Below are 16,547 nucleotides of genomic sequence, written 5' to 3' on the forward strand. Positions count from 1 at the left end.
ATAATTCACCCTCATTTCTTCAAAAACCGTAGGATGGAAAACAAATGAAGATGAAACCTGACAGCATTCGGTCTCTCCATTGACAGCTATGCAACTACCAATTTGACTCTTCAAAAAGTTCATAAATAGATCATAAAACTAATCCTTATGAAGTGAGCGGTTTAGTCCAGATTTTCTGAAAAGACAATTGTTTTATATGATGAACAGATCTAATTTAAGCTTTTATTCACAAATAAATATTCATCAACTCACACATCAGCTGCGGTAAACAAGCTCAGGCATTTCACTTGAGGTTAATTTTCATGTGTTACGCAGCACCTTTGAGATTCCACAAGAACTCGACGTGTTGAGCCTTGTTTATTTTCGCTGATCAATGTGAATAAAAGCCTATATTAAATGTGTTCACAATTGAGTCTCTTTAGAAAATTTGTACTAAACCACTCAATTCAATTGGTCAGGATTAGTTTTACGTTCTCTTTATGAACTTTTTGAAGCGTTGAAATAGTAGTTTCAGCTGTCAACGGAGGGACAAAAAGTGCTTAGATTTCATCAAAAAGATCATCATTCGTGTTCCAAAGATGAATGAAAGTCTAATGGTGCGTTCACACCGGACGCGAATGAAGCGGTAAGCGCGAGTGATTTACATGTTAAGTCAATGCAAAGACGCGAATTGACATCCTGCGGCGCGATTCGTGCGAATGACGCGGCGGGAATTGAGCGATTCGGGCGTTTGACGCGCTTAACGCGTGATTCGCGCGAATCGCGCAAGTTGAAAAATCTGAACTTTGGCGAATTTCCGCGCCGCGTTAACCAATCAGGAGCTTGCTCTAGTAGTGACGTGACGTAGCGAGCTGAGGCAGAAATTCGAAACAACAATGGAGGACAAAATCATTGTCGCTGTACATCTTCATACATTTATAGAAACAGAAATAAAAAGGATCGTGTTTGAAAGAAAGTGAGTGAGGAGGTCGGACAATCTGATAAGTTGTAAAAAACGGTCTTTACTCAGTTTGAGAGATATATATATATATACATATTAAGACTACAAGCTAAAGACGACCAATTGAGCTTATTCGCTGTAATTTACAATTATTTCCCCACTGACAAGTTGTGTTTATTCAGAGGAAGTGAACTTGAAATTGCATCACATATCATTCATTTATCACTCTAAAAATTTGCATTGCAAGAGTTAAATGTGTTGCACCTGTCAGGCCAGTTTTAGATTCATGAAGATTGTTTGAGATGACTTAAACAATAATTATTTTTTGTCAGTTGATAAATGTTATTCAAATTTTGCTTGGTAAACAATTTCAATCTTTATTCAAATCTAAGCTAGTCATGTCTGATAAAATTACAAAACATTATTTTTGAAAAGAGAAGTACACACTCTTAAAAATAAAGGTTCCATAAGGGGGGTTTTGCAGTGATGCCATGGACAATTTTTGGTTCCACAAAGAACCTTTTAGTAAATGGTTCTTAAAAGAACAACTTTTTCTTAGTATGAAGGACATTTAAAAATTCTAAATAACCTTTTTTTTTTTTTTTCACTATTAAGAACCTTTTGTGTAATGAAAAGTTTCCATGGATGTTGGTTCTTTATTGGAATCTATGGTTCCATGAAGAACCTTTAACATCAATTAAGCCTTTCCATTATTTTTAAGAGTGTACTTTTCTTACTGGTCTCTCAAGCACATAGTCTCACATTATACAGCTGTCAAAATTGTCATTTACTGCATGTATGTAAATAAAGTTGTCAGAGTTCAAATTATTTCTTTTTTTTTTTTCTTTTAATATTTGCATATCTGGTGTTTCATGTGACTCGTAGCAGATGAAATCATGCACATATATTCTTGTAACAGCTGTGAAATCAGTCTACAAAACACAGCACAGAGATTTATACACAACCAGAGAGACTGGACGTTCACATTTCAGGTGATAAACTTTTGATTAAATTTGTTGTATTCAGTTCAATAATAGTCAACATTTTTTTTTTTTTGCTGCAATTATAATATATTGTATAATAGGTTTATGAGCACATGATATAGTTTAGTTATTAAATAATACAGACTTCATGTGATAGATTTTAAAATCGATGAGTGCGTCATTATAGGAATTATAATAGAACTGATCAGATATCTCGTAAACATAGGCTATGAAAGAAAAACTGCAAAAACTTGTTTTTCATGAAATATAATTAATTCATGTTCAATTGATTAATTGATTAAATTCATTTAATATTGGATTTTATTTCTCTCAGTATGTATGTATCGAAAGTTCAGAATGACTCACACTGGTGACCTGTATTACCCAAATGTTATAATTCTGGAATGTTTCTTTGGAATTATGTTGAATTACACTGTTTGGAAACCTTTACATTTCAGTTAACCCTCCAGGTAGTCTAAAATACATTTATCCATCTCTCTTATAACAGTTGCAATTTCATAATTCGTGATTTTCTGGTGAGAGGATGAACAACACTACAGTGAACTTCACCATACCTGAAGCATCTACAGACTCCATAACTCATTCTATTGGACTACTAAACAGTCTGGAAATGTGTGCATGCATCATCTGCTTCCTTTTTGGTCTTCCTACACACTCCTATGTTATATGGCTCATTGTCACAGGAACAGGAAATGGCATTGCATCAGAGTTCCTCAACCTTAATCTCTCTGTTTGTGAAATTGGTAACAGTATCAGTGCAGTGTTACTTCTACTGTCATACTTTTCTTCACTTTTCAAAATATTAACAAATTTTGCGCAAGGACTAGGCGTCACTGGCCGTCCTCTGTTTCAGTGTCTGATGTGTGTTGAGCGTTACCTGGCAGTTGTTCATCCTGTAATCTTTCTGAAGTACAAACCTCTCAGATATAGAGTGATCTGCTGTACTGCGGCCTGGATAATCACTCTTGGTTCTTGTTTGTTTTGCAACTTTACTTTAGTATCACTCAACATAGAGGCATATGTATGGTTTTCCTCAACAGAAAGCCTCCTCTTCCTCTCCATCCAGTTGTTTTGTCTTGTGGTTGTTCTCAGAGCTCTGAAGCAGTCAGGACCAGGAGAGAGAGGGAGAGAGAGGGAGAAAGAAAACCACATGAAAAAAAGAGCATTTTATCTTATTCTGATAACAACAGTCAATACAATTATCCAAAATGTCCCATTTGCTATCACAATGTTCTGTATCATTCTAACTAAACAGGATTTACTTGACGTTTGGTTTCCTGCTCTTCTTTGTTATGTGCTGACTGGTTTTGTGCAGCCTGTTCTTTATTTGCAGAGGACTGGAAAGCTGTTCTGCTTCTGGTCATCATAAAACATGTTGCCTTAGTATTTAGCATTAAAGGTAAGGTAGGCAGTTTTTTTTTTTTTTTTTTTTTTTTTAATAAACACGTTTTTGTTATACTGGTTGATATATAGGTAAATATATAGGATGCTACAATTCATCTTCTTCTTTTCTTTTTTTTCTTTTTTTTTTTTTTTTTTTTTTTACAAACAATGATTATTTAAATGACACGTTGATATCCAACTAATTTTCCAAGAGCAGGCACGGCCATTTGTAAATTTATTGTGTCTGGCTTCCGGTGTCATTCGCTTCCAGTTATTTTTAGCAGTACAAAACACCTTACTTCCACGATGAAAAATGTGGTTATAGTACTGTGTTATTGACAGCCACAGTTGACAGTTGGACTGTTGCTTGATATTGGAGAGAATGCTGTTAAAGTTTTGAGCTGTGTTTTACATCATTTTTTCCCCCTTTTAATGTATTTTGGATACTGTTAAGTTTTTAAACAATTATTGTGATGTTTAATTAAATTTTCATTTGAAATTGAGCTGGTTGATTTGCAGTAGTTTTGTGAATGAATGACTGAACTTACAAAAAAAAAAAAATAGAATTAAACAGACTAAATCTATAGGATTAAAAATCTTTTATTGTACACTACATTCTCTAGAAAAAAAAAACAAAACAAAAACAAAACACTTTCATAATATATTCAGTTAACAACTGTGAGTGAGTCCCATACGACCCCTAAATACATTGTTCACTGGGCCGGAGAGAGAAAGCTTTTCTTGGCGTTGAGTCTCTATCCCAGAGTTTGAAGATGTGTTAGGTTGATATCTTAATGTCGTAATGCAAGCTCTCAAGACTGGACCAATATCAGTCAGTCATCTATGTAATTTAATATTTGGATGCCCTGGAGTCACAAAGAAGCCAGCGCTGCATCTATGCATTTTGTGTATGCGCAGGGTGACAAGGCCAGGCCGAAATGAAGAACCCAATATTAGTAAGCTTCACCCCCGAAAGCAAATCCCAGGAACTTCATGTGTTGTGGCAGAATTTCTATGTGAAAATATGCATCCTTGAGGTCGATCGTGACAAACCAATCTTTGTGTTAAATTTGAGACTCAATCATTTTGACCGTCAACTTTTTGAACTTTCTAACAGTGTTCTGACAGTGAAGGTCTAGAATTGGATCTATGGCCCCTTTGTCTGGCAGAGTTTGCTGAGTCAGCAGATTTTTTGGCAACAAAATATTTAACATTTCACTGTAAACCACTGCCTCCCGAAACACTGGAGGTGGCGGAGATAAAACAGTGGTTTGAGGGTATCAGGAAGGAGCTCATTTTGGATGTATATTTACCTGCACCATCCCGCTCCTCAGTCCTGGCCTCAAAAGCCTCAGTACTTTTTCTTTTTTGCAGAGATTAAAGATCTCAGGTCCATCATCTCCATATGTGGCTGAGCGTGGAACACTGGTCCCCAATCTATGCGAAGGGGAGCACAATTCGCCACGCTCTGTTTCTGAGCCTCCCTCTTCTGAGATTGACTTTTGGTCGTTTTTTCGTAACTACATCGAAAGCTCAGCCGAACAGCTGATCATAGCTGTATAGGGCGGGGTTTTAATTCTCATCTCCATAAATGTATCTAGCAGTAAAGCTAATACTAGGGCTAGAAATCAATTAATCCTTTGCTGATACTTCATCATTATCTTGGAGAGTGCAGTTCATGGTTGCATAGCAATGACAGACGCCACGGGAGCGCAAGCGCTTGTGGAAAGGAGGAGAAAGCGGTGTGGCTGCGCTTTCCACGCGTTTTTAGACGTGACGTGAACTGCCCATAAAACACGGCTCCTAGAACAGCATACACACCGGGGCATTTGACGGAAATAGCAACAGGAAATAAAAATACCTACCTTCACACAACACCGAAAGTGGACTTGCGCTGAGGAACAGAATTCTTTCTATGCACACTGCATATGTTTTAAAAAACAAATTTTTTAACATATAAATAACACATTTTAATACTCCACTTAAAGTGTTTATTACAATAAATGACTGTAACACAGTTCGTATATAAAACAGTGGTTTGCTCCTCCCCTTCATGGCGGACGGCAGCAGGCTCCGGCCCACGGCGACTCCTCCGCTCCCTCCTGGACGGCAGCCACCCCACCTCGTCCCAGGAGCACGGCATCCGGGTCTCCGTCCCGCCTTTCACAAGGCTCCAGTACCACCGCCTCGGGCAGCCTCTCGCAGTCTTCACACTCCCGCACTGCCCGAACTCCGCAGCACCGCGATCCCCCTCAGCAGCGAGGGCTCTCTGACAGCATGTCCCTCCTTCCTCCCGGGTTTCGGCACCAATGTAACGCAGTTCATAAATACGGGAAGAAGGAGGCGGGAACCGGCGAACATTCAACAAAACTTTAATTCAAAATAAACAAAGAACAAAACGAAAGTAATGCCAGCAGACCCTCGCGGACGTCTGCCGGCCACACAAACATAATAAAACATAAAATAAAGTCCAGGCCTGGTCCTCTCTCGTCCTTCACGGTCGTCGCTCCCCCTTTTATGCTCTCGGAGCTCCTCCGTGAGAGACTCAAGGCCGGTGAGCCTCCCAGGTGATGCTCGTTATCACTTGCGTCACCGGCCTCGCGCCGTTCCCTCACGGCTCTCGCCTGCCCTGGTCGCCACAATGACTACATGCTGAAAATGAATAAATGTAAATGAACAAAAATTTGCATTGCATTTACAATCCTGTGAAAACAGGGGGTGCTGCAGCACCCCCACTTTCCGCGCCCCTGCTCGATTGTCTTAGCCTCCCGGAACCTACTGAAGACGGTGTTAACTGAGTCACCAAATAGGATGTCTTTCCGTAGCGACCATAGCACCATGGAATATAAGGATGTCAAGGGCACGATGACACAAGAGGAAATCGGCTCCATGATTTAGAAAGTTTGTCATGGAGATCTTGAAAAAAATGGAGGGACCATCTCTTGTGCCCTTGGCCACCCAACAGAAATCTGCCATCTAACTTAGATCATCTAGGGGTCTCTTGTTCCTGTGGCCAGTCCAACTAAAGACTATCCACAGCGCAAGTGATTACCTTGAGTAGCTCATCGAATGATCTGTCACCACGAGAGGAGTGCTCTCAAAATCCATCTCCCCAAGAGAACTTGTGTCTTCAGACCGGTCTGAAGAAATGCCGAGGGAAGTAAGACTAGACAGACGTGGACATTTTTGCACTTAATATTCAAATGGTTTAAAACATTTGTCATTTTAAACCTCATGTTTTTATTTGACTGTAATGTTTGCATATGTATTGCTTTATGTGAAATGTTGCATATGAAGCTGTGCAAATGACAACATTGAAGTGAGACTACAAAAACAGCCCAGAGTATTGCTTACATCCAGACACAGGACATTCTCTCTTCAGGTGACAAACTCTCTTCTTTTTGATTAATTTGTTAGTTATTCCATTCAGTAATATGCAAAATGTCAGTGTGATTGTCAGCCATAGTTTAAGGGTTATGGATAGGTTAGATGATTTAGCTTCTGAAAACAGGGTGAGGTGCATCACTAAATGTTTCCTTAACCTAGGAACTTTAAGGACAGTGTGTGAACGTAATGAATAGAATCATCATTGTCTTCTGTGAAATTTGAGTATTAAATAATTTTATATGTTTTATTACCTGTGCATGAAAGTCATTTAATATTGTGTTTTGGTTATTTGGATTTAACTTGGGAACTGTGCAGAATCCGAGACTGGAATACATATGTGTAATATATTTGACTTTTTTAATGGAGTCTTATCTTAAAGGATTAGTTCACTTCTGAATGGAAATTTCCTTATAATTTACTCACCCTCATGTCATCCAAGATGTTCATGTCTTTTTTCTTCGGTCGAAAAAAAATTAAGGTTTTTAAGGAAAACATTCCAGGATTCTTCTCCATATAGTGGACTTCAGTGGGGTTCACTGGGTGGAAGGTCCAAAATGCAGTTTCAGTACAGCTTCGAAAGGCTCTACGCGATGCAAGCCAAGGAATAAGGGTCTTATCTAGCGAAACAATTGGGCATTTTCTAAAAACAAAAATGAAAATATATATACTTTTTAACCACAAATGCTTGTCTTGCACAAGTTCTGCGAACCGCACGCATGACGTAATCACGTTACAAAGGTAATGCCTAACGGACTCTACGCGACTGAAAGTGAACGTGCAAAGATTAAGCCAAACGCCCTTCACAACACAAGGTGAAACAATGATATAGGATGATACTGAAGGAGAAAATTAGATTGTTTTTCACCCTACGGCGGTACTTCCACCTATGTCACGCGTAACCTTTCAGCGTAATGGAATCAAGCATTTGTGGATAAAAAGTATCTAAATTTGTATTTATTTATTTTTTTTTTAAATCGTTTCGCTAGACAAGACCCTTATTCCTCACCTGGGATCGCACTGAAACTGCAATTTGGACCTTAGTGAACCCCACTAAAGTCCACTGTATGGAAAAGAATCCTGGAATGTTTTCCTCAAAAACCTTAATTTCTTTTCGACTGAAGAAGAAAGACATGAACATCTTGGATGACATGGGGGTGAGTAAATTATCAGGAAATTTTCATTCAGAAGTGAACTAATCCTTTAATTGCTTGTGGTAAATTTACATTTAACTCTTCAAATAGATGGCTGTTTCCCTAATGAATCATTTTGTGAAGTTTTGAGCTGAGAAGATGGATGAGATAAATAACTCCACAGTGAACTTCACTACACCTGAAGCATCTACAAACTTCACAACTAATTCCTTTGACTTAATCACCAGAATGTGTGTGAACAGCATTAGTTTTCTCTTCGGTCTTCCTACACACTCCTATGTTATATGGCTCATCATCACAGGAAGAAGTGGAGTTGCATCAGAGTTCCTCAACCTCAGTTGCTCACTTTGTGAGATTGGTGTCTGTCTGAAAAGTTTGTTTAATTTACTGTCATTTTGGGTTTCAAGTTTTGAAACATTGTCTATAATTTTGCAAGGACTAGGCATCACTGGTCGTCCTCTGTTTCAGTGTCTGATCTGTGTTGAGCGTTACCTGGCAGTGGTTCATCCTGTAACCTTTCTGAAGTACAAACCACTCAGATATAGAGTGATCTGCTCTACTACTGTCTGGATAATTACTTGTGGCTCCTGTTTATTCTGCTGGTTAATTTCATTTTCACTTACCATGAGCGTCTATGCATGGTTCTTCTTGATACAGTTCCTTCTCTTTCTATTCATCCAGTTGTTTTGTCTTGTGGCTGTTCTCAGAGCTCTGAAGCAGTCAGGACCAGGAGAGAGAGGGAGAAAGAAAGAGGAGGGAAACTACATAAAGAGAAGAGCGTTTCATCTCATTCTAATAACTACTGTTAGCTTGGCTATTATATATGTTCCATATATAATGACAGGATTCATTATGATTTTTACACAACAGCAATTTCCGGCTCTTTGGTTTGCTTCTGTCTTTTGTTATATTCTGGCTGGTTTTGTTCAGCCAGTTCTTTTTTTGGATCATGTTGGAAAACTGCCACTGTTTTCCATGAAACCTGTTAAAGATATCCATTGTAATATAAACAATGTTAACTAACTAGCTTATTGACACTTTGTTCATTTTAAACCGGTTTGATTCCAGAACATGTTAGTCAGACATTCACTGTTTTGCTTATTCTACTACATTTAAAAAGACTAATATAAAATCATTGACTTTTTTTTTTTTTTACATATATGCATAGTATGACTTTTCTATGTGCGTTTATCAATTATAGCTGGTTTTTTAATAAAGTGCTTAATTAAGCTTAAGTTGAAGTTCAAAATTAACAATTTAAATAATGAGTCAATACACCTTCCAATCGACAGCGTGATTTTGTCTTACCCTGATTCACTTTAGTAATCCAGTTGTACGTGTTTTTATTAAAGGGTTAGTTCACCCAAAAAAGAAAATAATGTCATTTATTACTCACTCTCATGCCATTTATTACACACCCTCATACCTGTAAGACCTTCGTTCATCTTCATCTTCGTTCATGTGAGTACAGTGGTTCAATATTAATATTATAAAGCGACGAGAATATTTTTGGTGCACCAAAAATAACTAAATAACGACTTTATATAGTGATGGCCGATTTCAAAACACTGCTTCATGAAGCTTCAGAGCATAATGAATCAGTGTGTCGAATCATGATTCAGATCGCGTGTCAAACCGCCAAACTGCTGAAATCACGTGACTTTGGCACTCCGAACTGCTGACACTCCGAAGAAGAGCCATTGGATTTCAACAAAAATATCTTAATTTGTGTTCTGAAGATGAACGAAGTTCTTACAGGTTCTCACCGGCCTTGAGTCTCTCACGGAGGAGCGACGACCGTGAAGGACGTAGTTCTTTTTTTTTCTTATTCAAATGTTTGAGCCATTTGAATAAAATACCACCTATTATTTTGAACCTCATGATTTCTTTTATTAATTTGCATATCCATTTTATGTGAGGTGTTGCATATAAAGCCATTTATTTGTGTGACAGCTTTAAAGTAGGACTATGAAAACATAGTCCAGAGGCACTGGATATTCAATCTTCAGGTGACATTTTTTGGTAACACTTTATTTTAGGGTCTTTTAACTAGTTTCTTAATTAGCATGCATATTACTAGAATATTAGCTATTTATTAGTACTTCGCCTAATAAAGCATATATTAATGCCTTATTCTGCAAGATCTTATTATTCTACATTCTTAATCCTACCCAATACCTAAACTTAACAACTAACTTACTAACTGTTAATAAGCAGTAAAATCATGAGTTTATTGAGGGAGAAGTCATAGTTAATAGTGAATATGTGTTCCCTATACTAAAGTGTTACCTATTTTTCTATTCAATAGTATGCAGAAATATCAATGTGATCATTATAAAGATAAGTTGTTTGATGATAATGAATGCAGTTCAATTTTGAAGTAATTTAAAATTATAATTCAACTGCTTAATTTAAATGATGTGCAGAATTACTGACTTTGTGGATCTGAATGACCATACCTACACATTTAGGTTGTTTAATATGGGAAGGCTTTGGTTATTTCGATTTTAAATTTAGAACTACAAAACTAGACTGTAATGTATCTTTTATTTTCTTTTTACTTCCATGCAGTCTTAAGTTGGAAAAAAATAGTGACGAAATGAACTCCACAATGAACTTTACTACAAACTCAACAACTCATTCCACTGGATTAATGAGCAGTCTGGCACTGTATGTGTGCAGCATCAATTTCCTTTTTGGTCTTCCCATACATTTTTATGTCATATGGCTCATTGTCACAGAAACCGGAATTGCAACAGACTTGTTCAACCTAAATATTTCTCTTTGTGAGATTGGAAACTGTCTGAAATGTTTAATTGATGTACTGTCACTGGTTTTCAAATTTTAAGACAACATCACAGTCTTTGCAAGGTCTAGCCATCACTGGTCGTCCTCTGTTTCAGTGTCTGATCTGTGTTGAGCGTTACCTGGCAGTGGTTCATCCTGTAATCTTTCTGAAGTTCAAAACTCTCAGATATAGAGTGATCGGCTGCACTGCTGCTTGGATAATCACTCTTGCATCCTGTTTGTTTTGCATGTTCATTCATTTAGCATTCATTTTAACACACCAACATAATTCAGCTCTGTGGTTTATTGCTTCAGTTGGTAATTTGTTGGATGGATTTTTGCAGCCTGTTCTTTTTCTGCGCCGAACTGGAAAAATCACCTGTTCCTCATAATTTTGCTAATGTATTGTCACTAATTCTTAATTAACTAGACAAACTTTTTTTTCCCCCTTTTTTTCTGAATTGACATTTTCCTCTAAATAAGAATTTATGATCCCAGAACATGTTAGTGTAGGAAACACTGTTGCTTATTTATTCAGAGAGGTCCACCACTTTAAAACGACTTGTGATTTACATCTTCATTTGCATACACATTTCATCTTTTCTGTGTTTGTTTATCAGATATGGTTGTTACACTTGTTTGTGGTTTGTTTGTTTTGAATAAATATTTCCTGCATCACCCAGTTTCACCATTTTTCAGATTGAGGGTTGGACTTGGATCACGTGTCTATTTGTGAGTGACTCAATGTACACTTTCCCTTACTTGAAATACTTTCATAGTGCATATAATATGTATAATAATATGCATTGTATGTAGAGTGTTACGTTGTAATGATTAACATTTGAAACAACCAAATAAATTCATTAAATGTCCTACCTTTTTGAGGGGATTTTTAAGACAATATTTTGAAGAATTTTAATTATTTTTAGATAAGAACATTCTAACCTTTTTCTTAAGTTGAAAATAAGAAGAAAATGGCAGTTAAGAAGAGTTTTATACTTAAGAATGTTTTCGACCCAAGAACTTGTTGGCTGGAAGAGAAAACTGTGAGCTGTTAATGGCTTCAAGAAACAAATGAGCAGTCTATAAGAGGTTTCATGGATGATTTAACTATTACATTAACAGATACAAGGTGAGTTCTGTATACATTTGACTGCATGGAAACAATGACCAGGACTAGCTTTAAGGCCAAGAAATCAAAAAGCCACCTGATTATGCGTGAACATGCGTTGGAGATTGTTTTTTTTTTTTGTAAATACAGCTGTTATTTTTTTTAATAAATAATAATTATTATTATTTATTTTTCACAAACAAAGCACTCAAACCACTGGAGTCACATAGATTATTTTATGAAGACTTTAAAGGCCTGTTCACACCGCTCAGATACATGCCAACAAACAAGTTGGCTGTTGGATTTGGAATTTTATGAAAAATAACTGCATGTTCACACTGCTCCAACAGACACCAACAAATACTGATCGAACATGTTCCCTCGGGTGAAACAAACCCTGACCAACTCCAACAGACGCCGACAGGGGTAACACACTGATCTGACAAAACATGTTTGTTGCCGTTTTTCTGTGCAGTGTGAATAATACTACCTTTCTGGGTCTTGAAAGTGGTAGTTGCATAGGCTGTCAATGGAGGGACAGAAAGCTATCAGATATCATCAAAAAGTTTGAAGATGAACGAATGTCTCTCGAGTTTGGAATGACATGAGGGTGAGTAATTAATGACGGAATTTTCATTTTGGGGTGAACTAGCCCTTTAAGTAACCAAAATTCAATGTCTGTCCAATGTTGGAGGCTGACATCAAGCCAGTGTTGACTTCCTGTAGAGATTTGGACAGGATGAGTACTCCATAAAATCTGACCATATACAATGTAAAAATGTGCACCAACAATGCAATGACTTCATGCCTTTTATTTATTATTATTATTATTATTATTATTATTATAACTTTAAATGAGCAGTTCATTCATAAATCCATAAGATATTTGCTTCATGTTGTGGAAATGCAAACAAGAAGACAGAACACAACGAGCACAGCGCTGAAAAGGGGTGGGGCTACATAAGGTCTATAGAATGCTATAGAATGCTATCAGTCATGTTAAACCTCATTTGCATATGTTCTGTTTTATGTGACAAGAAGCTGTGCACATGCATCATCGATCTGTAAAGCGAGACTACACAAACAGCACAGAGTATCATTTACTCCCAGAGACACTGGATATTCACTCTTCAGGTGACAAACTCTCCTTTTCAATATATATATATATATATTTTTTTTAAATCGAGGGTGGGGGTGTAGTTTAAGTGATATGAATTGATGAACTAACCCTCTACCGCATGCATTATGATAAATCTATAAAAAAAAATATATATATAAAAAAATTGACTCTTTTTCTTTTCTTAGAATGGCTTAACTTGAAGTGCTGTAAAAAAAGTTTGGAAGAAAAATATTATTTTAAGGTACATGATATGTTGCCATATGCCAACAACATACAACAGTGGAAATAACTTAGAATAAGTATAAGTGTATATAGTTAATATTTTTCCTCAGAAATGTTTTTTTGTATTGAATCAATTGGTGCTATTATAAGCTTTAGCAGTAAATATAAACAACACCTTATACTTATTTTCCAACATCTTGTGCTTTAATTTATTCTCTTTTGCTGAATAATGCTTTATATTCTTTAAATTTCATTACGTTTTTTTGCGAATATTATTTAAATTGCAAATGTAGACAGTTAAAAACAATTCTAATACTGTTCATTATGTATCATAAAACATTGACATAAAACCAAAAACATTGCAGTTCATGAAAATTCAACATTACGCAATCTTATGAGAGGAAGGTTATGAACATGAACCCGCCATAATCCTTGAAACCTCACCTTTTTTCTGTACGAAACTTCAAAAAGCATTTTTTAAAGAGGTGAGGCACATGTACACATCACATTTGGTGCACTTCACCCTAACAATACACTTACAGCCACTTGCACCTGCCTTTTTGAGACACCATGGTAGGCCAGTGGTTGGTCTGGGCCAGTACTGACGGTGATGGCAGTGGGCAGGCAGGTCTCTGATGTTGATTTAATCCATAATACAAATGCCATGGCAGTCCTTAACATATGACTAATCAACATTATATCACTAGCATTAATGTTTTTATTGTTACAGCTTAACGGACTGCAGCTGGCTTTGCTAGCTAGCTAACCTATTATAATAATGTCATTCCATTATTGTGCAGTGTTGCCATATGGCAACACAGACATTTTATCGACTTACCAAAAACTAATTTCATAAAAACTTTTTTGAGTGGTGAATATGGCATCATAACTTACCTGAGATGATGTGACATGGGCGGGTCCTTGTTTGTTACTGACATTTTAGTTTGCTTTCAGCAACTACCGACAAGAGACGGCAGTCTGTCAGAAATCGCGCCACAGAAAAAAAAATATTGCATGTCATGTGACTTAACCAAAGCACGTAATTGGCTAAACTAAGGTCTTCTCTTACCAACAAAAAAAACCCAGAATGTTCTCTTAAAGAGACAGTGGCAAGAAAATGAACACAAAGAGTATGTTGCCATATGGCAACACTATGCGGTAGAGGGTTAAGATATGATATGAATTATGGAATAAGTGAAACGATAGAAAAATATGTTATGACTGCATGGTAAGAAATACACCACATTTGGTGTCATGATAAGGACTAGAATCATATCTTAGTCTGAAGTAATCTGATATTGTAATACAGTTTAACTTTTAGGTAATTTAAGTTTGGTGCAGAATTATGGATTGTGGTGTTTTTTGTTTAATAATTAATTATGTGAATTAAAATGACCTTGGCATAAAGGTAATGTAATATTTGAGGGCTCTGGTAATGTGGATTTAAATTGTGAGCTTTGTACATTTGGAGACTGGGTTGTATTGGTGATTATTTGCATATTGAGTCTGTTTATTTTGGCTTCTTCAGGGCAGTCTTAATTAAATTATACTTTTACAATTCTCTCTTCCAGTAGGTCACTGTTATAACTAATTATTAATTTTGAATTGAGAAGACATGGAGGAAATGAATAACTCTGCAGTGAACTTCACTACATCTGAAGCATCTACATCTCAGCTAATAAATGGACTGTCAATTCTTGTGGGTAGCATCAGTTTCCTGTTTGGTCTTCCTACAAACGTCTACGTTATATGGCTCATCATCACAGGAACAGGAAGTGGAGTTGCATTAGAGTTCTTCAACCTCAATCTCTCTGTATGTGAGATTGGTATCTGTTTGGATAGTTTGATCTGTATACTGTCAGTTTGGTTTTCAAGTCTCAGTATAGTGAAACTGTTTCTACTTGGACTTTCCACCACTGGTCGTCCTCTGTTTCAGTGTCTGATGTGTGTTGAGCGTTACCTGGCAGTGGTTCATCCTGTAACCTTTCTGAAGTTCAAACCTCTCAGATATAGAGCGATCTGCTCCTATGTGGCTTGGATAATCTCTCTTGGGTCCTGTTTGCTCTCCATGTTTATTTTAGCCCCACTCAATGATAAAGTACAAGCAATTTCATGGTTCATCGCTGTACAGTTTCCACTCTTCCTCTTCATCCAGTTGTTTTTCCTTGTGGCTGTTCTCAGAGCTCTGAAGCAGTCCAGACCAGGAGAGAGAGGGAGAGAGAGAGAGAGAGGAGGAAAACCACATGAAGAGAAGAGCATTTTATCTCATTCTAATAACTACTGTGAACACAGTTATCACATATGTCCCAAATGCAGTTTTAGGATTCACTATCCTTCTGACACAACAGGATAATCAGGCACTTTGGTTCACTGGTTTGGTTTATTTACTGGCTGGTTTTGTTCAGCCTGTTTTTTATCTGCATCGCACTGGAAAACTCCCCTGCCTCTGATCCTGATGAGACATGTATTTATTACAAAATTAAGTAAATAATCTTTATTTATTTTAGACAACCATAGTTTTCATAACAGTATAGAATATGTAAAGAATATGTCTTTCCAGCTGAACTGTCTTTTTTTTTAGCTCATGATCCCATGTTAGTATACTGCAGCTCTCATTTATGCATTTTCTACAAATGACTCCATCTTAAAATGACTTTAGTTACATATAAACTATTTTGTGTGTGTGTGTGTATTACGTGTAGTGCAAGGCAGGCAAGGAAAAGGAGAGGGACATGCCTATAGACTGAACATATGTAATATGCATGTGCATGCCGTGACCATTTTCACAAATTGACATTTTTGTAGTTTACACAGAGATGATAAAGGTATCATTTTCAAAAACTTGCACTTTCAAACACGTTTAAAAAAGTTTTTTTTTTAGGCCACCAAAATTTTAAATGAACGGCCAAAACACATAAAAAAGTTTTCCATTTTTAGTTGAAAATTGTGTCTTAAATGGCCCCTAAGGGCTTAAATATACTGAGCTAACAAGAAAACTAGATAGGAAACAGGTGAAAGGAATCAATAACAAGGGAAACCAAATCAGTTACCAAGTCAGTGACAACAAACAGTAAGTTTAATGAAAAAGAAATTAATCCATAATCCATTAGTCCATAAAACAGGACCTAAAACATGACAGTTTGATATGTACATGTAAAATTAATCATAGTCAGTAGAATGTCTGTTGGGGACCATCATAATAAAGGTGTTAGCAGATATTAAGCAGACAGTCTACTAATATTCAAATCACTGGTAGTTGACATTCAGTTGCAAAGTTAGTAGAATGTCTATGTAACGGATGTGGATGGACACACTCACAAATGGGGTTCAACTTGAATTTATCTTATTTTAGACAGAAAAAGAAGAAAACAATTCACTTTGGCTGAAGACAGAACTGCAGACATTCACAAAAGGCCACAGCATCGACACTTGAATCTGCTGC

The 16,547-nt window shown here is 36.7% G+C and overlaps 1 protein-coding gene across 1 annotated transcript in view; it reads right to left on the bottom strand.

Annotated features, from left to right (window-relative positions):
* Positions 1-16,547, bottom strand: part of LOC125253453 (urokinase plasminogen activator surface receptor-like) — a 551,125-nt gene that overhangs the window by 299,906 nt on the left and 234,672 nt on the right. The window lies entirely within an intron of this gene.

Source organism: Megalobrama amblycephala, linkage group LG18 (assembly GCF_018812025.1).
Source record: "Megalobrama amblycephala isolate DHTTF-2021 linkage group LG18, ASM1881202v1, whole genome shotgun sequence".
NCBI lineage: Eukaryota > Metazoa > Chordata > Actinopteri > Cypriniformes > Xenocyprididae > Megalobrama > Megalobrama amblycephala.